General features: G+C 34.3%; 1 long non-coding RNA gene and 1 pseudogene across 1 annotated transcript in view; both read right to left on the bottom strand.

Moving 5' to 3' along the window:
• The window catches only part of LOC131482105 (uncharacterized), a 214,159-nt gene that overhangs the window by 54,707 nt on the left and 137,033 nt on the right, over positions 1–22,419 (bottom strand). The window contains exon 2 of the long non-coding RNA XR_009246764.1: positions 13,387–13,474. This is a non-coding gene — a long non-coding RNA (uncharacterized LOC131482105). The remainder of the gene's footprint in view (positions 1–13,386; positions 13,475–22,419) is intronic.
• LOC118757642 (U2 spliceosomal RNA) lies at positions 5,191–5,324 on the bottom strand (annotated as a pseudogene).

Here is a 22,419-nt window from a genome sequence, read left to right as displayed (position 1 = left end):
ATATGAGACGCTATTAATCAGTTATGAAATTGTTTAGTTTCATTATAGGGTTAATTAATAAATAAGGATGTGTTTCTAGGCCTAAACACTCCTATGTTATAAACCATTCTGGTCTAAAAAGACTAAAACGGGTAAAAACACTTTTTCAGATGAAAAAAATTACAAATAATGTCAAAACTCATTCCTTAACTTTATCAGGAGTAAGTAATGCATTTTAATCTTCAGTAACATAAGGTGATGAGTTACTGATATTCCTAAGACTGCAAAGGGTCACAGCTGTTTATAGAAGAATCCAGCAATTTTAGGAATTTGCATAGAATATCCATGGTTAAAGATACTATGCTTACTTCCATCCTTCATAATAAACCACCTCTACACTCAGTTGAAGAATGGGGGCAAGAAATCTGTGGGATCATTTAAGGTACACTTGTCATTTTTCTGATGATTAAATTAAAATCTTTACAAAAGGCTTTCATGAAGAAAACAACTCTTAGTGTTAAATATAATTTGTATAATATTAATATGAAATAACTCATAATGGTTGATCTCTGGCTTACTAAAGAAACAATAAAACAGAGCATAAAACAACACTCAAAGTAAGTAATGCATTCAAACAATTGTGAGTAGGACATCAAACGAATAAATGTCTACTGGATGGCCATACTTTGCATAGAAGATCATCTATCTGTGATAAACACAGCTGTACATTTAACACATGATAACAATGTAGCCTTTTATAAATTACCTTTTATTTTTAGATGCAGAACAAAGTCCCAATTAAAATTGAAAGCTGATATTTGGTGTGGCTGAAGTAAAAGAAACATTAGTACATGATTGTGTAATAGGGGTATTTTGTAAATGAAAACTGAACTCCCAGATCTCTACCTTTTGCAACTTAACAATTGAACATTAGAACTCCTCCATTTTAATTAAAATTAACCATTTAAGTAAATAGAAGATTAGATATTTTAGGGGTTTTAAATATCCACACTGATCAGCCAGTGCTTACACTTGGAAAATGTGATTTCCAAGTGACACAATTAAGCTTGCAAAAACCATTCTGCTCTTTACCTATACACGAATTTTAATTGTTTCTAATATTATGCTTTTGATTTCTCTCACTTGCTTTTTTCTGCTCATGAGTTGTTAATTTCCTGCAGAAACTGAGATGCAAAGCATAACCATCACTTAAATAACTCACTATCTTTAGACAAAGAAACCTGCTCTTACCTTTTGGAATCTTCGGCAAAACTATCTTTCTGGGAAACTTATGTTTTTATTAGGATGTCTGAATGTAACTAATAAATAACAGTCATTGAGCTATTTTTAATAAACACCGAATATTTCTAATCTTTTCAGGAACCTTGGAATGCAAGGCAGGGTATTCATTATTTATTTTCTAATTTGTAATATCAGCATTTGCTATAATATCCAAATTGATTTTCAGCAATACTTCAACCAAAAAGGGTCACATTTCAAATGCTTATACAATACAAAGAAAGGATAAAAAGGTTGGTTAATTTTTTAAAATATTAGTCATATTTTACATCAAGTAGGTATGAGTATATCTTCTATGTAGTAATAGCACTTATGCATGAACTGTGATTGAATTTCAGTTCCCAAGCATCAACTTCTTCCTAGATTAGCTGAGTGCATTGGGCCTATAGAGCTATTAGCTCTTATTGAAAGATAGATGAATGTCATTCCCTTCAGAATAGTGAATTAGCTCTTACCTTGTATCAAAGCTTTTTCTAGGTTTCTGTTCACAATGGGACTCCTTTAACCATTCCTATTTTTAATGCAACCAGAGAGTAAAATAGCAGTCAGAAGAAAATGAAATCTATTGAAATAAAAATCGTCAAGTGGGCACGGCTTCAACTTCTCACAGTAGGGTGATCTGATATGATTATTCCACAATGATAAAGGTATCCTTTTAGGGAATCAGGGCAATTTCTCTGGGTACTAAAGTGTGCATGCTTTAAAACAGAAATAGGAACTGTCATTTACTGAAATACCCAAAACATGTTTAACCCCAAATAATTTAACATATGAGAAATGAGTCATGGTAGGATAAAATGTACCTTCATTTTTGCAACTTTTTCCTTAAGATGTTGTATTTTCAGCAACTACTTCATAGCATATTTTGTTATTTAAAAATTTTTAAGCAGAAATAAAAAAGATGTAAAGAGACAGAATAAATTTATCTTAAAAGTTAAATTAGAAATTCATTTAGAAATAAGCATTAAAATTGTAAATGGCTACCTTTTTGCCCAGAAAGATTAGACCTAGAATTTTACTACTTTAAATGAGTGCTTGATAAAGTAGCTATCAATAGAATTTCTGAATGTTCCAGACACGTATTTTAAAGATCCATTATACAGAGGATAAGGTAAAACGTGTATATTTACAAAGCCTTTTCCCTTATTCTGAGAAAAAGGAATGCAAGAAAAATTAAAATCGATACTTTGAAAAGCTACATCTGGAAGCTGGGAGAAAGGAGCACCGTTCATTCTAGAGAGTTTTTGCACATTTCCTAAGGAAAATTTGTGCATTTCAAAGGAAAGAGTGTTCTGATGTTTTTAAATCAGTTTGAATTTTAGGAGTTTATAAAAAGGGACAGGATTCTGTCTAAGTGATTAAGACAGTGTTTAAGACATCTGTTTACCGACCCCAGTTTTCTGCTAATTAATACAAGGAGGCAGCAGTGATGCCCAGGGAGTTAGGTCCATGCTGCTCATACGGGAGATGTGCACTGAGTATGCACCTACTGATGTTGCATTTCTGCAGTGAATCAGTGGATGGAAGCTTTATTTTTTGGTCTGATTCCCAAATCAATTAAGTAACCAATTAAATAAGTCTATAGAAAAACTCGAATTAAACCCAGGTACTAGAAGAGACAAAATATTTTACAAGTCAGAAAATAGAAACAGAAAATCAATGAAACTAAACCAACTATGGAAAAAAGAAATTAAATTTCTGAAACTATGCCTATAGTAAGCAACAACAAAATGTGAATAAAACACTATTTTCTAACGTCATGATTAAATTGGAAAGATTATAATTAACAATGTAGGCATTCAAAAATTGGTAGGATGAGATTATGGATAACTTAATCAAATAAATGTGGTAACTCAGATGAAACAGAGAAACTCTGTGAAAACAATACATTACCAAAAAATCTGATTAGGTAATTTGATTTCATAAACCCTTCCACAAATAAAATGTAGACCCACATGGCTTTATGGTGATTTCCATGAAATATAAGAAATAAAATAGTCTACTTAATATATACAAAACCCAGTATTAGATAGAATTTTGTAACCAATGATTATAAAGCTTTTCAAAAAGAAGGACTAATAGGGAGATTATTTAATAATCAACGGAAACAAAATATCATCAGCATTATATAGATTAAAATGCTTTCTTTCTAATAGAAACAGGTAAATTTGCATGTTTAACTCCTAACAACACTGTTAGAGGCAATGAACAGTGATATAAAGCAAGTGAAAGAACGCTGTGTAAAATCAATCTATAAAATCAATAAAATCTATAAAATCAATCTTCAATTAAAAAGCAAAATAATTGTTTAAAATATCTATCAGAAAGAAGAGAAAAAGATGAAAGATGAAACTATTAAGCAAATTATTTAAATTATGATACACATGGACAACATGCAAAAGTTAATTAAAAGGGCTGACACTGTGATGTTGCAGGCTAAGCTGCTCCCTGAGATATCAACATCACGTCTCAGTGCCAAATGGATATGGATACAAGTTCTACTCTACTTCTGATCCACCTCCCTGCTGTTGAGCCTGAAAATATGATCTACGTGCTTGGCACCCATGTGGAACATCCAAAAGAAGCCCAGACCAGCCTAGCCCCAGCAGCTGCAGGCCTTCAGGGAGTTCATCAGTGTATTCAAGACCACTCTCTTCCTGCTTTGGTAACATGCCTTTCAAACAAATAAGCAAATCTTTCAAAGAAATCAATTGGAAGTTTTCTAAGAGCAATTGAATAATGCAGTTTCAAAACCATTATTCGTGGGCCCGGCGGCGTGGCCTAGCGGCTAAAGTCCTCGCCTTGAAAGCCCCGGGATCCCATATGGGCACCGGTTCTAATCCCGGCAGCTCCACTTCCCATCCAGCTCCCTGCTTGTGGCCTGGGAAAGCAGTTGAGGATGGCCCAATGCATTGGGACCCTGCACCCGCGTGGGAGACCCGGAAGAGGTTCCAGGTTTCCGGCTTTGGATCGGCGCAGCAGTGGCCCGTTGCGGCTCACTTGGGGAGTGAATCATCGAATGGAAGATCTTCCTCTCTGTCTCTCCTCCTCTCTGTATATCTGGCTGTAATAAAATGAATAAATCTTGAAAAAAAAACTATTATTCGTAACTTAAAAATGGGAAATATACTTACTAGAATGCTTTAAATTTTCTTGATACAAAGCTATAAAATAATGTTGGAATAAAGACAAATTAAACAACTGAAGAAATATTTTATTTATTGGATGAGTTAATATCCAGATGTCAGTTCATCTGAAATTGAGAAATCCGTTAAAATCTGAGGTCTGTATCCTTAACTCCTTATTTCATTTTCTCATTCTTTTTCTCCCTCCATTTCTTCCTTCTTACAACTTCCTTTATTTTCATTCCGTCATAGAAATTAGTTGGTTTCAAAACATATATGAAGCATAAAATGGCATCAAATAGCTAAAATAGTGCTAAAAGAACAAATGTAATAGACTTCACTGTACAAATTACTATTAAGCTACAGAAGTCAAATGATAGAATACACATATAATGGTGTACTCAATGCATTTTTAAGAAAGTAACAAAACAATTCAAAGGAGAAAGTAAAAATTTTCAATAAATTATCTGAAATAACTGACAATAATCAAGTACAAAATAATGAATCATAAGCTATACCTAACTCTGACTTCTACTTACACTGAATCATACACATTCACAAAAAGCAGTATAAAGATTAACAGATTGCATATGCAAAGATTTCTTACAAGAAAAAGACAAAATCCAAAATATAAAGGATAAAATTACTTGAAAAAACTTAAAATTTTCCACTCTTAAAGATGTTTTTTTTAAAAAAATTTGATCTATTTTATTAGAAATGTAGATCAGATTTTACAGAGAGAAAGATCCTCCATCTACTGGTTCACTCCCCAAATGGTTGCAATAGCTGGAGCTGAGCCAATCTGAAGCCAGGTGCCTCCTCTGGGTTTCCATTTAGAAAAAAATTGTCAGACTCAGAAAAATACATATTAACACTATATGTATACTACATTTGATCTTAGCCAAAAGGCCAAGAAATGATAATACTATATATATGTATATTCACATTTCATATGATTTGATCTATAAAAAAATTTGTAAAAATTTAACACCAATCAAATTAAAATTCAATAAAACAGGTATACATGTTTAATTTATTATATGAAGTCATTTGATAGATAAAAAGCACAAAAAAGATGCTAGTCATCAAGTGTAAATAGAAAAATTCAGATTAAGCCAGAAAGTAAAGTTCACCGGTTTGACTAAACTGATAGACACTACTCATTTTAAATGTTGGCAACATACACACTAACTTGATTTCTCCTACAGATCTGGTGGAATAGTAAAATCTATAATATTTTGAAAAATATTTTGTGAATTTCTTTCACAATGAAACGAGTTTATTACCTGAACATGCAATTCTACCCCTAAGTTTCTACCCAAAAGATACTAAATCATAGGTTCCCAGAATTATTTGTGTAAATAATGCTGGGTAACTGAATGAACACTCAACAATTTGGTCATCAACATGGGGGAAGTTAAGAACAAAGCAGGAAATACAGAAGAATCAGAAGCAAGGAGGAGCATGACAGTTACTGATGCTCTTTGGGTGAGGCTGACTCATTACAAATAGGTCATTCTGAAAAGAGTACCCTTTTAGTTCAGATTAACATCATAATATATTGAGTGTTTTTTTTCCCTCTCTTTAACTTAGTAAGTTGAAAAACTAAGATAATCGGTAAGGGTATAAAGAGGTGAGGACTTAGTATTAAGTCACATCTTTAAAAGGATATAAATGCTTTCATAATCTACTACCTATTATTTCTAATTCATTTCTTTCATTATCTTATACTGACCCCCTGCTTCTACTGCAGAAATCACCACACTCTTCCTGAATAGAATAGACGTTGATCTCCCTTTCATTGTGTTTTCTTTCTGTCAAATGAAAACTTGCTGGTAAAGGAAGTTGCATCACATGGGTGTTGAGAACATGGGCTTTGGTTTATATTAAATCCTGTACAGATTATATAATAGTTTGTCTTCAGACAGGTTATTAATCATCTATATATCAGTTTTTCATCTACACAATTAGGAAATAATTATTCTTCTTTTGTATAATTGTTTCAAAGAGTAATAGTGTCCATTCTTATGATACAAGAAGAGTGTTTCATGCTCTGTGGTGATTTAACAAAAACTAACATTAAAAAACAATAAAATGGAAAGATTAGTGAACAACTCAAAGAATCAGAGTGAAAATTTGTTTATGTGAAGAGAATTGATTTAAAGTATTTTATATTTAATTTACAACACATAATGTGCCTTCCTCCTTCCCTTTTTAAACAAGATTTAATTCTTTTTATTGGAAAGACAGTGTAAATTTATGGAGAAAAGGAAAGACAGAGAGAAAGAACCTTCCATCCTCTGGTTCACTCCCCATGTGCCTGCAAGGGCTGCAGCTGAACTGATCCAAAGCCAGGAGCTTGGAGCCAGGAACTTCCTCTGAGTCTCCCGAGTGGGTACAGAGTCCCAAGGTCTTACACCATCCTCTGCTGTTTTTCCAGGTACAAGTGAAAAAGCTGGATGGGAAGTAGAGTAGTCAGATACGAACCAGCGTCCACATGGGATCCTGGCATTTGCAAGATGAGGATTTAGCCATTAAGCCATTGTATCTGGCCCTCTTCCATTCCATTTTTTTTCTTTAAATTTTTGTAATGACAGTTTTAACTTACTGAAAAATCACAGGCTTCATCCCCCAATAGATACAAATATTCAGCAAGTATTTTTAAGAAAAATATTTATCAATTTGCAATGATTATTAGAAACTGTGTCTTAACATTTCTTGTGTCTAAAACAGATTTTAAGAGGCTTTTAATGAATGAGTCAATTTTACACCAGCAGAAGTAACATTATTTTCAAGAGAAAAACTGAATGAGCAGTGCTGCTATGATAATTTTATATTTATATTAAGAGTATGTATGCCAAAATGTATCAGGAAGCTAACTATTCAAGTTATTTGAGGTTATTTGGGGGAGATTGTGAATATTTCTTAGTTTCTCCTTTTTTATTGTCTATATTTAAAAACCATTTGTGATACTTTATATTAAAATGTCATGAATGTTGTAAATATTTTTCTGTCCACATGACTATCATGATTCAGTTGGATTTACTGCAGCAGGTAACTTCCTTTTAGCAGCAACACTTTCTGCCCTTGGCTAGCATGATATCAGCTCTTCAGATATTTCTCAATAATCTGTTTTATATTCTGTGTCTCATGACTTTTTTTTTCTTCTCAAGCAGACTATCAGACAGTACAAAATAGGAGAATTTCTTTTTAGGTTCACTTCTGCTTTGTTGGAGTTTCACTCTAAGAATTCCATGACTTGATTTATGATTTTTGTTCCAAATACAGTATTTCAAGAGCTCTCACTTTGCTTACAATGTCAAGATTCCCATATCTCACCATCTGCCTGACATTTGGATAGCTTAGTCATCTAACATTTAATAAGTACAAAACCTCTACTTTTCTCTGCAAATGCCACCACCTTTCACCCAATTCAAGCCAGAAGCCTGGCACTTGTTTTTGACTCTCCTCCTGCCCTCCCTATGTCATCCACTTCACCTTCAAGTTGACTGATTCTATTTTGTAAATGTCTTTCAACCCTTCCATGTCACTCAGCCACAGTACCACTGCTGCTTTCTAAGTCAAAATCCCCTTTCATCTACTGTATTGCTGTAACAGTTTTCTAACTGGCCTCTTCAATTTTTGTGAACTTATTCCTTATGGGGTATCTTCAAAACTGCCCTTACCTCCACCAAATATGAAGTACTATAAAACATGTTAAGTATATCCCAAACATTGTAACTACCACAGCAAATTCAATTAGGAGCATGGTCTCTGCTATAAATTAATTCACAGTCTTACTGAGAATGAGGGAGAGTAAGAGGGAAAAAAAGATCAATAAAGTACTTGCTAAAAGTTCTTTCATAGCTAATTCAATGTCTTAAGGTTTGGAACAGAATAGCTGATGGTCTACATGAAACTCTAATTCTATTCAAAGTTTGGAAATCAAACTTGTCCTTTTAGAATACTAATACCATTTTATTTGATTATTTTTATAGCCCTTGGCTCTATTTCCAATGAACTAGAACCTTTTAAAAACTCTTTATTTAGTGCAATATTTAGTCCTGGACTAAATTGCTAATTAATTAATTATATTTGTATTTTATGATACAATTCCATATGCTCTAGGATTCCCCTTACCCCTCCCCAAACCACTCCCCTGTACTGATTTCCCCTATATTATTACAGTAGTATAGTCCTTCATAAGCAGTCTTAAGTCCATCATTCTGCTATTTAAGTGTATCCTGACATTGCAAGTATGGACAATGGCAGAGTCCAGCATCCTATTGTCAAGCTAGACTTAACAGTTTCATTGGGAATCCATCTTTGATTTGGTAGTAAAGACATTCACTACATTATATCTTCACATCTGGATATGACAGTCTCTATTACACAGTTACTGTACATTCCCTTAAATGAAAATTTGGAAAGTTATCTCAAAAATTAAAACAATAAAATCTGCCAGAATTATTCTAGTGAATATTTATAATAACTACAAGAAAGGGGAAATATCCCAATATTTAGAAGAGAGGAACTAATATACTAAAGCAGAAGCTTGCAAAATTAAATGTCTCTTTTAACATGAGATACATGTGTTTCTGTTCAGAATAAAAGCCTACCACTTTCATGTGGGTGGCATGTCAAATGAAAGATGAAGTTCAAAAGTGAAATTACAACCTCCTGCATGAAGTAGGTTATTTGTGTTAATAAGCTAGGTAGAGACTGGCTGTTTATAATTATATAGTAGCTTGAAACAATTAGGAGAAGTTTTAAAGTTAGTGAGAGGGGTAGGTGTGTATTGTAGCAGGTTAACTGGGAGGATATTTCTGCCATATTGCTTTTCAAATAAGTAAACACACAAATAAGTGAATAAACAAAATTCAATAATAAATATATGGGGCTATGAAAATTACTTAATTCATCACTACAGGCACAATGAATAACAAATTGAAATTGACAGGTCAATGATTTTCTTAGTCAAAACTGTACAGCAAGCCTTTTTAGTGTAGAAACCCAGATTTGAATCTTCTAATTCTCACTGAAATATTTATAACAACACATATCACTCTCTTCTCTATTTCAATCCTTTATACCTTATAAAAGGAATCTCTCCTTCTCTTTCTGCATGTATGTATATGCTCTAAATTGCAAACTTGTGAGTATTTAAGTTTTACATATATTTGAATATCATAAAGTCAAATACAAAGCAAGTTATCTAAATTTCTCTTGAAACCTAAACATGTTTATATGTGAAGAAAATGATCATTGACAAGGTCTTCACAGGTGTCAGGAGAATACTAATGATATTAACAAAATAAAAAGACTCAGGAAGAGATTTTGAATGACAAGACTCTGGCTGGAGCTGCTTGTCTAACTAAATCAGCACCAGGCTTAAGGCCAACAAAGGCCAGGCCAGACACTGAGTGCTAAGTGGGTTAGACTCTCTGACAGAAAATGCAGCACTCTGGCGTGCTCTCTGAGAAGTGTGAAGGCACATTAAAAGTCTCCTCCGATTGCAGGGAAAACTCCATGGACTGTGTGTTCATTTGCTTTATGGAAAAGGAATCTTACCTTTTTGTGCGACATACTGAGTATATGTAAATGCCTTCATTAGTAATTATTGTAAGTACCGCTTGATTGTGCTGCAACATTGCAAGGATTATGTGACATTTATGCAATCCCTTCTTATCGACTATTATAGCCCCTGTTTTCATGCATCTGAAGCCAGAACCGTAACAGAACAGAATCCAGCATGCTCTTATATCAGTCATAACATGATTATAAAAAAGACTTGACTGAAACAAGATGTAGATGAGGGATTTGGTCTATAATATGCACATACAAAGTTAATATAAATGAAATGGAAAATTGGGGGACTAATGGATCCCATAGCATAATTTGAAACTAACTTATCAAGGTTCTGGAGATAGAGGTAGTTATTGCTCACTATAAACTGCCAAATCAGTTGCAAATACACTGCAGTAATTGGGACACGAATTTCTAAAATGAACAGTAATTGTTGAGTATTTCAGTTAGTGACATGTTTTTCTAAACTGCATTTTCCACCCTTTAAACTGGCCAATGTGGATTTGGACAAGACTTCAAAGCCTAACCTATCTACAGTAGCTCCCTAACATAAAAGCGTGCCAGAAAGGGATCTAGACAGCAGCAATACGCACAAGTTTCCTGAATATATGTGTTAATTCTCCAAGGTATGATTATGATGGTAAGGATGATAAATATAAATATACTGATGATCTTCTGCTATAAACATTTAAACCACAGAACTTAAATTTTCCATACAGGAGCATAATACAACAGGAACAAGGTTAAAATAAAATACATATAAGTTATATATTTCTACAGGATTTAAGGAACTAAAAGCCTATTTATTGAGTAGGTCATGACAGATGTTATGCCCAGAGTGATGACTGCAGAAAATAATTGCATTAATCACTCATACTTTTATAAATACAATTCTCTACTCATAGAAATTAAAGGTCAGATATTTTTCCATTATAAAATGCATCCATGCAAGAAATTGTGAGAAAAAATACTCATATGATTAAAGCACTAAAGAGAAACAACTACCTTCTCATTACAAAAGAATGGTCACAATTAATACTTGCTCTATGTCCTAGCATTCTGTGCATTAGTTTTTTAATTCATGTTATATAGGTATGTTGACAACTCAATTTGTCATGGAACCATAAGTTTTTTCTATATTATTAATGGATACATTATCATTTAGAGCAGTTATGTGACCTTGCGTCAAGAGGGTGTATATCCACATGGAACTGCTAAATATTTGTCACTTCCTACCTTTCACTTGCATAAATAATGCTAAATTAACATCGTGTGCTTATGCCTTTTTCTCTGACTGACTTTCTATTTATTGTTTAGGAGAACTCCCTGAAAAGTAATCAGATCACAGGCATACTAAAAAAGAGAATCGTATAGGCAATGTGCAGAAAGCTTTTAAATATCAGTTTTGCTCTTTTATTTTTTACTGAACATATAGATAGTGTATGGAAAATGAAATGTTCTTATCTCTTTACTTCTAACAGTTATACCTTTTATTTCTATTTCCAGTTTTGGCTATCCTACTTTTTTTTCCATGATACAGTTCCATAGGCACAGGGATTTTCCCTTCCTTTCTATTCCCTTGTCCCACTATTTTCCTCCATATAATTATAATAGGATACTCCTTCAGCAATAGTCACAAGTCCACCATTCTACTATTTAACTGTATTATGACATTGTAGGCAATGGTTAAAGTCTAGCAACCTATTGTCAACATCCTATTGACCAAAAACTTTCATTATTGCTAGACAGAATGTAGCCACATACAGACTCTGTCTTAAGAAATTCTGGGTTGAAACTGTGAATCCAAAATTAATAGCAATAGAAGATTGGTCAAATTGCAGACATTCTTAGCTCCAGGCCTTGCTTATATCCCTGGAGTAACATGAATTTTATCAAAAGATGAGAATTGGGATTAGCTGGGATTATACTGAGTCTGTGATATAACAGGGTTTTTTTGTTGTTGTTTGTTGTTTTTTTTTTTTTTTTTTTTTTGGAGACAAGCACAAAATGCATCTGATGGAACTAGGTGTTGACTTTAGTGTAGCTGATGTCAGCCAGTCGCTGCCCAGCACGTTTCTATCCTTCCCTTCCACACACATCTAAGTGAACACTGCCAGGCAGTCTTTTCATGCATGGCCCAATGAATCATGACAAAACTCACCTCCTCTACTTCTTGAGTTAGAATATAGTTTTGAATATTGACTTCCAAGGCAACCTGAAAAAGAGAGAATAAAATCCTCTGTTAGCCTGAACTTCTAAAAGGCTGCACAAAGTGGAATTCTCTCCCTCTGTGTTGCCAAACGATGTTGACTTGGGTGACAAGTTACATTATGGTGCTATCCCCGAAGACTCCAGGGATATCTAATACACATCTACTGTTTTCTTCTACTGATAGAGAAATTGATATCAAAAGAAGTAGCATAATACCATCAACACAAAACAAACAAACCAAAATAAGTCTCGAAGCAACAAGGATGGTAGGTAAGAAGGAATCAATTTTTGTGTCTGGTAAGATATTGATTCGTATGAATCCAATATAAAATAACAGATCAGTTTATCACACATAAGAGCTTGCAACCAGACAACTCCATATCCTTAGTTTCGGAAGGATAGGATCAAAATAGAATCTTAAGAATTGTTGTTAGATGAATTTACCAGCATTAATGAAGGTTATAGTTATTCTTTTAAACATTGACAAGTTAGTTTATAAATTTCATCACGTTCTGATGTTGCAGGTGGCTTGCTTAGAGCTTTCTTTCCTATTTAATCAATCAGAAATCTAACCCAAAGGCATTTTCTAGCTCCTAGAAATTATTTCCCTTCCTGCTAAAGAATGAAAAGGAGGGGAAGGGAGGTACAGAATTTGTGTATGTGAGGGCTTTTTCTGTTGTGGGATAGGAATAATCATCAGTTTAGTATAAGCCACTTTTACCAGCTGATCGCTTACAGTAAATCAGAATTCAGGCAGATGTCTGATTCTGATCCCAACAGTCTCTTTTCTTTGCAATGATTAGTAACACCTCTTCTCCAAGGTAGGAGGGCCTACCACTCTGCTTGATAGAGGGCCGATTTTACTTTCTCTGTTAGAGTAAAACACTTCTATTTCAGCATTTATATTAGCAAGACAGTGTTTAATTTAAACATACTAATTTCTATCAGCACGTAAATAATGGAGGGCAATAATCTCAGAGGGAATTAATCTGATTTGCATTTCAAATGTTGAAGGGCCATGTTACGTTCCAATTTTGAAGGGGAATTATTTCTGTACTTACTTCCTGATATCCAATTCTATCTCTGTTGTAATATTTGGTCTCCTCATAGACTGAGATGCTTGCTTCAACAAGGCTGCCCTGCATTAGCTGTCTGTATCTTGTCACTCATTTTGCTAGGTTTTTACCTCTTGTCCATGAGTACTGTCCTTCGTATGTGGTACTATTCATGGGGTTGGCGTGAATATTTATTTGTTCAGGAACTTCTAACAAGACCTATGGAGACAAGAAATGAAAGAATAAGGTCAGAATATATGATGGAAACTACAATTTTCAAAATACGAGTTTTCTTGCAGACTCAAGAACCTTATTTCAGTTTTGTCGAAGATGTGCTCTTCTAACAGGAAGAGAAAAATAAGAAAGCCCCATCAGGTGCTGTTGCTTTGACAAATTTAATAGTGATAGGCCTACAGACAGGACACAGATGCTTCTGTTCTGGAAATAGGCAGCTGGTGTGCCAGAACTAACATCTCCTTTCTCTGCTAGCGTTGCTTTCATTAACCTTCAGAGCTCCTTTTATTCATCGGTCTTCAACTAATCTTATTATTCCCTTAAGAGTCTGGCATGAGCAACAGAAAACGAGCAATGTCAATAATTGTGTTAACCAATTAGGCTATCGTTTAATGAAGCACTAATGTTTATCCCAAATCTTAGTGGAGGTCAAATTGAAGGATCTCATCTTACATAATATAATATCCAAATGCATCTTTTTATCTCATGCCTAGGTACAGTTCATCCAATCTTCATGAAGCATATAGTAAAAATGCCTAAGGATGCTCCAAACTCGAGCTCTCCAAAAGCTTACTGGGAAGATGAGATCACTGCCTCAATTGTTTTACTCTCTTCTCTATGATACTGTTCAACACTTAAAAATAGAATTCTAGTAATAGTTTACATTTGATAGAAATATGGTAGACAATCACCCTGGTCATTATTCCATTGGGAATTCTTCAAGTCCTTTTGCTGGCTACTCTGAAGATGTACTTCTTTTCCTTTTTCCCAATTTTATCAGGATCCATGGCTTTATCTCCTTGACAATCACTACAACAGAATATTGCAAAAATGGGGATAATGCCATAAAACACACAGACTTGATTTGTAGACATGCACTTCATATGTGCATGGAGAAATTTCCTTACCATCAGAAATGCAGCCCACTTGTCATCTGCCAGGAGATACAAACCAATTTGGACAAAAAGATGGATTTCCTTTCAGAGTGACTCAAGGAACGCCCTCTATTTCATTTTTTAAAGTTTTTTTTTAAAGATTTATTTCCTTTTATTGGAAAGGCAGGTATACAAAGAGAAAGAGATACAGAAAGATCTTATGTCCACTGGTTACTCCCCAACTGGCTATAACAGCCAGAAACTGAGCCAGTCCTAAGCCAGGAGCCAGGAGCTTCTTCCGGGTATCCCACACAGGCACAGGGTCCCAAAGCTTTGCACTGCCTTTGACTGCTTTCCCAGGTCACAGGCAGGGAGTTGAATGGGAAGCAGAGCAGTTGGGACATAAACTAGTGCCCATATGGGATCCCTGTGCATGCAAGGCAGGAACTTAAGCCACTAGGCTACTGCATCAGGCCCTGAAAAAGTTTTAAGACATAAAATCATACATATTCATGGTGCATCATGCAATGTTATATGTGTAAAATTTTTAAATGTCCAAACAAGACTTAAGAAAGATAAAATCTAGTGCTCTTATAGGTTCTGGAAATTTTGCACAATGGTTAAGTCACAGGTTGAAATACACATCTCCCATTTTAGACTGCCAGGTTCAAGTCTCTGCTGTTCTGTTTTGATCTAGCTTCCTGCTAATACACACTCTGGGATGCAGCAAGTACTGACACAAGTACTTGGGTTCTAGCCACCTGTACAGGAGCCTGGATGAAGCTCCCTGCCCCTGGAGTCAATTTCTCCTAACTCTTGCAGACACTGGGGAACCAGCAACAAGAGAATCTTCCTGTTTCTCTTCTAGCCTCTCTGTCTGCCTTACAAGAAAACTGAAATAACTACTTAAAAAACATTTTACATGAGACAAGTTTATTGAGATTACATAAAATATGTAAGAAAGTTTAAAAAGTTCATGGTAAAATGGATTTAAAAGATATGATTAGTTTAGCACAAAATGTTTTAAATCTATAAATACCACAGGTCTCCAAAAAGCATGCAGAAATATAAATTACATAAAAACACATGTTTTCAAAAAATTTCACACCAAAGTTAATTTTTTATTCTAGTTCTTTCAACAACCCCTTTGAAATACGCATGTATGTAGTATTAATCCTATTTTATGGCTATTTTTTGGTCTATCATTATTGAGACAAAAGAAATCTTTGCTTTAGAAATATTTGCAATCAGATCAAATTGAACACTAGACCTGCATGTAGCTGCCTCAGTGAATTGTTCATGTTGTGCAAGTCTGAGATTTTGCTGAACAGGGATCAGAAAAAAAGTCTTTCTCCTTGCTCACTGGTGTCTAAACATAATTCCCTAGGGTGTCATTATTTTGACTTAAGATTTCTTAGTCCTTGTTAACATGCAAACAGTCCATGGAGTATAGGCATATTTATATTGTACCTATATGGAACATTTTTCAACACCTTCATACACACAAATTTAATTTTTTGAGTGTTAAGACCTTGAAAGGACTAGAAGGCTTATGGTAGGGTAATGTTACAGAGAATAACACTGTGTGCTGTGTTTCAATAAGGTTATTTGCTTCCAAGGCTCAGGATCCTATTTCCTACTGATTTACAATTTTTAAAAATATATCTATGTCTAGTCATTGTACCCTCTGGGCATGAAAGAATATAATTTAATTGAATGCAAGAAAGAATTTCTGTAGGAAGCTGAAACATTTCACTATTTCTTTTTAGCAAGCATTAGGTTTAGATGCTGAATTGTAACAGACACATTTCTAGTAGCATATGGCTTCTTGGAACGGTTCCCTAGTCGGGAAACCGGCAGTTCTGAAGTTACCTCTGGCTAGTCACGTGGCTAGCTTGCTGATGGGCTGTCTGAAGATTTCAGCAGACTTTCAAAATCATCAAAACATATTTGACTCACAGGGAGTCTTTCGTGTCACTATAAGCAATGAAGTTATTTTCTTCCTCTAGCAGAAGTGATTATATTTTAGCACGAGATTTGATAGAATATTTTGCTTTTTAAATATCAGAGCCCTCCTCCCCAATTTTACAGTAAGTATCAAATATCCAAATACTCTTCTCTTGGATGGAGACAGATTTCCTAGCTCAGGTGGCGGTTATTGGCCTGAAAACTACTTCTCTTCTGAATCACCTCATATGAGGATCTAAATAAACCTTTATACTATAGTCCAACTCACTCTTAGAGAAGAGATTTTCACAGCTGTGTGGCTCACAAGGCCCTGGGGACTCTACTGCACAATATGTTCAGTCTCTAAGTGCAAAATCTCTCTCTTATATGGTTAAGAGAAAATTCTGCAAGTGTTATTCTGATAAAGTCTTAATGATGTAGGATGTTGCTCAGAGGCTAATTTGTAAGCAGCTCAGTATGTTTACCTTTGGAAAAATATGTCTGTTCTCATTTGTACCAAATGTTTATTTTATAATTTGCTTTATGGCTAAATATTGGGCTAAAGGATTACACCAGTGAGCAGGGTAAAGATTAACAGCAGTACATACAACACAGTGTAGCACATGTGCATAATCACACATTGCAAACAGCTGTGGCTTTTTTCTAAAAGAAAATCTACTTTTTCATGTGTGTATTTTATCCTGTTACAAAACAAACACACAGTAATTTAAATAATTGTATAGTCCTAAATGGGGTATAGGTAAGTAAATTTGATTTCGTTATTAAGTTTTAAGCTAAAGCAGTATCTATAAAGGAAGAGGTTTTACTTGAAAGGCTCACGTGTGTGTGTGTGTGTGTGTATGTTTTCCACTATAACTTTTTTCTGGTCTTGCTGTGGTATAAAGTAGTAATTTAAAAAAGATTTATTTATTTTTATTGCAAAGATAAATATATACAGAGAAGAGGAGAGACAGAGGCCATCCTGAATTGCTTTCCCAGGCCACAAGCAGGGAGCTGGATGGGAAGCGGGGCTACCGGGATTAGAACCGGCGCCCATATGGGATCCTGCCATGTTCAAAGCGAGGTCCTTAACTCCTAGGCTATGGTGCCTGATCCCTAAAGCAGTAACTTCAAATGAGTTACTAGACATCTCTTTATTTATCTTCCAGTTGGCTGCATAACTCGGATTACTCGGAGGTCTAAACTGAAGTTAAGTTTATTGATATTTTACAAAGTTACTTTAAATGTTATATATATAATATATTTATACTTATACAAATATATAAATAATATAAAAACCAATAAATATATATACTTATAAATATATGATACTAATCCTAATATCTTTAATAATAATATAGAATTTGAAGCACTGCTTAAGATACTGTCTGATATCATTTTTTAAATAATATAAATCAACAGCTACAGCTGAATAAAAATTAGCTTTCAGCCAACAATGCAAAAATGTTTACTTTTTGATAATATTTTTAGTTTTCACCATATTTTAAGCCTCCAAGTTGACCAACATACTTTACACAATTGCTGCAAAATACACAGATCCTGCCAATACTTTATTCTAATAACTGCATTGTTAGTAGAAATGAAAAACACCCACTCACAATCCATTATCATACTCAAGTGGCCTGTTTTCGTTAGAGGTACTTTAAATATTAACTCTCTGATTAGGACAGTGATTGAACTTCAAATAGGGATAAATACATATGGGAAGTACATTTAAAAATTGCAAATTTTCAGTAGCTCACACATATGTTTACTCACATTTATAAAATCTTGAGTATTAGTTTCTGGAAAGTAAGTTTAATAATGGATTTGAATTAAATGTTCTTTCAAAATCTATATTAAGAAAGTTAGAAAGAAGCTAAGAAGCCTGTCAATGGCAACTATATGAGACAGAAAAAAAACTTTTTCTTTAAAATCTGATTTTCCGTCAATTATATTCTCTGTATTCTGAGCTAGAAGTTGCATCCCTTTCTTTGTACATTTTGGCAGAGCAGAAAGAGCATTGTTTGGTTAAATATATATATTTCTATTATATTTATATATCATATTTATATAATATATAATCATCATATATTACTTTATTCAATATATATTTATATATTAGATTTATATGTATATTTCCCTGTTATAAGTTTACGTACACTCTAAAAAGTGACAGGTTTGAGGGAAGTTGTGGCTCAAGATTAGAATGTCTCTTCTCTTAGTGGTAGGGAGTGCCTTATTCTCTCTCTCTCTGTCTCTGTCTCTGTCTCTCTCTCTCTGTGTGAGCCTTCCAAATAAAATAAATAAATAAATGAATCAAGAATTTATATTCTGCATATTCTGCTTCCAGTTTGTCCTAGATGTCATAACTTAAAAAAAAGATCTTTCAGGTCAATCTACTGTAAATTCAGTACTGAATTGCTGACAGCCGTTAACTCTAGACTTAGCTAACGATTCTCAGGCTATCATGTAGGGCAGAGGAACAGGGCAAATGCCATCAAGAAGACAGTGGCAAAAGCTGCAATGTGAGATACTTCATGCTGTTTCTCAAAGTGCAGTCTGTGGCTGAGAAGTTCAGGGCTTCATTGGGAGTCATGCAGTAATGCTACTCTAAGACTTCAGCCAGACCGATGATGTAAAATCTGCATTGTTACCAAGGCCCTCGGATGACTGGTCTATCCTTAAAATTTGATAGCATTGGATCTACTATTCTAGTTTATTTCAATGGCTACATACAAAAAATATTTTTTGTAAAAAAAAAAAAGACAGCAAAAAAATTACAAAGAAAAAATGTAGAAAGTATAATTGTGTAGTATTCCATGGAGTAGATGAACCATAGCTTTCTTATCCAATCCTCTTTTGATGGGCATTTTGGTTGTTTCCATGTTTTTGCAATTACTGATTGTGCTGCTATGAACATAGGAGTACATGTTGGTTTCTCATAGAACAAGTGTTCTGGATATATTCCTAGGAGTGCTATTGCTGGATCATATGGTATGTTGAATTTGAGTTGTTTGAATATTCTCCATACTGATTTCCATAGAGGCTGTACCAGCCTGCAGCCCCACCAGCAGTGGAGTAGGGTTATCTTTTCCCCGCAACCTCGCCAACAAGTGTCGTTGGTGCTTTTATTCATGTGGGCCAGTCTTACTGGCGTTAGGTGGTACCTCATTGATGTTTTAATTTGGATTTCCCTTATTGCCAGGGAACTTGAGCATTTTTTCATATGTTTATTTGCCATTTGGGTTTGTTCCTTTGTGAAGTGTCTGCCCATTTCCCATGCCCATTTCTTGAGTGGGTTGTTTGTTTTGACATTTTGGTTGTTTTGTAGCTCTTTGTATATTCTGGATATTAGCCCTCTATCACCTATGTCGTGTGCGAAGATCTTCTCCCATTCTGTGGGTTGCCTTTTTACTTTGTTGATTGTTTCTCTAGCTGTACAGAAGCTTCTTAGTTTGATGAGGTCCCAATTGTTTATTTTGGTCTTGATTTCTACTGCATCTGGAGTCTTTTTTAGGAAGTGAGGGCCTACCCCTAAGTGTTCCAGTGTGTTTCCAACATTTTCTTCCAAGAGTTTGAAGGTTTCTGGATGTAGGTTTAGATCTGTTATCCATTTAGATCTGATCTTAGTGTATAGTGTATGGTTCATCTACTCCATGGAATACTACTCAGCTATTAAAAAAAACAAAATGCAGTTCTTTGTGGCCAAATGGGCCAAACTGGAAACCATAATGCTAAGGGAAATGAGCCAATCACAAAAGGTTAAATACCACATGTTTGCCTTAATTTAAGATGATATGATGTTATGTATAACATGTTATGTTTTGAATGTTATATGTTGTGTATAAACTAAAATTGAAGTATAGGTGAGGTGGTCACAGAAGGTGGCTGGGAACCCGCATTTACTTTTAACATATTGGTTACTCATTACTATGTCAATTAATTCCATAATGATGTAAATTTTTGCTGATGGTATGTTGGAGCTTTCAATTGACTGGGATGATACTCTGCTGGCTCTGTCATCAGACCAGAGAGGGTATACCTAAGAAGCCGTTGAACTTGACGGGACAATAAGATGCTGGACTCTATGTTTGATATACGCTTGCAATGGGGAAATCTCAACTGAACTTGAGCTGTGGTTATGCAATAAGGTGGAGGAATCCACCATGGTGGGAGGGTTTGGGGAGGGGTGGGGAGAACCCAAGTATCTATGTAACTGTGTCACATAATACAATGTAATTACTGAAGTTAAATAATAAATAATTAAAAAAAAAAGAAAACTTTAAACTTAAAACTGACTATAAAAGAAATGTTATAAAAAAAAAAAAAAAAAGAAAGTATAATTGTGAGAAAATATTCATATCTTCAGTCAATCAATATCTACTTGAAAACACATATGCTTCTTTAATAATAATTGGAAAAATATGAACTGAATATTGCTAACACTAAGAAATTGAATAAGTCATTCAAACAACATAAAAGAATTTTTTTTCAAATGGAATAGATCCTATCCAATAGACAACCCTAATAACTCACCGATACATGTTTAAATATGTATAAAGTTTATGCAATTTGATTTTGCTTCCATATATTAGATAAGACGAGATAAAATTGGAAATATCATTATAACTAGTTGCAATGGTAATGAATATATCAGGAATGTTCACAATACCATTGTATTTGGTTTTGTCATACTTAAAATTTTTCTAGCACAATAATTAAAAATAGGCTTGGCACATGATTCAATTGGCTAATCTTCCCCCTTGAAGTGCAAGGGGCCCATAAAAACAATTAAAAATAATGATGTTAAAGACATTGCTTAAGTACTAACCCACAAACTGTAGTTACTTAACAGTTTAAACTACGTTGTTTCTGTCTCACATCTATGCTTATAGAACCTCTTGACTTTATCCCTTTTCCTGATTAGTCAGATGGTTCCCAGTACTACTACTCATTGATTCGGTGGACACCATATGTCACATAGTATGATAGGCTTTCAGTAGAACACATTTTTACACAACAGCATAATGAAAAGAGCAGGATAAATATAAATGATATGATAGAAATTTAAGAGTCCTTGGGCAAATAAAAGATATATCTCAGACATGGATATGCAAACCTATACATGTTTCACAGACAGAATGAAACTTGATAAATGTCTGATTTGAATGATGGTAGATAATATTTCCTAGATAAAGGGATCAGCATTTGCAAAGAAAATAAATTGTGAAAAAAACAACAGCTGACATACTCTTGGATAGTAATCAGTAGAATTTGAGAAAGGAAGGAAATATAAGTTAATAATAGTAGGTGAATGTGAGGTAAAAAGTATCCAAATTAGTGATTAGAGAGAGCAACTGACCTATTCTTTTTTGTGCTCCACATATCTGATAAAATAAGCAGAGTGCAGTGAAAGAATGAATGGTTTTGTGGTCAGGCAGAAACCATCCAATCTTTTGAATGTTCACAACATGACTGCCATAGTCTGATATGGTCTGAACCACTAGTGAGTACAAGCAGAGGTTGTGCTAATAGTGCAATAATGTGATAGTGGGTGGCTACACTAGGATAGTGGGTGGCTACACTAGAGACAGCAATGCAGACCAGATATTACAGAAACTTCTCAATGTGACTTGGTAGGATATAGTGAATGGACCTGCTTATAGCTTAATGAGAGGGATAATTAGAGGAATAATTGGTAAATTTTATATTTTATGTTTTTATTTTAAATTTTATGGTACAATAGGGTCTGGAATTCCAATCCCCTCCAAAATTCCCAGCCCCTGACTGATTTTCCCCATATTATTACAATAGTATAGTCAGTCCTTCATAAGAAGTCATGATTCCATCAGTCTGTTATGTAAATGTGCCTCGACATTACTGGTAAAGACAATGCCAGAGTGTCTGGCATCGCATTGTCTAGATATGTCTAAAAGCCTCACTGGGAGTCCATTTTGATTTGGAAGTAAGGATGCATATTGCATTGTATCTTTACATCATGTTATAGTAGTCTTTACTACGCCATCACTCTATATTCCCTTAAATGAGAAGCTGGGAAACAAAGTCAAAAACACACATGAAGTTAAAACAACAACAACAACAAAA

Source organism: Ochotona princeps, chromosome 15, assembly GCF_030435755.1.
Source record: "Ochotona princeps isolate mOchPri1 chromosome 15, mOchPri1.hap1, whole genome shotgun sequence".
Taxonomy (NCBI): Eukaryota; Metazoa; Chordata; class Mammalia; order Lagomorpha; family Ochotonidae; genus Ochotona; species Ochotona princeps.
Note: the sequence above shows the minus strand (reverse complement) of the source record. Positions and strands in the feature narration are given on the sequence as shown.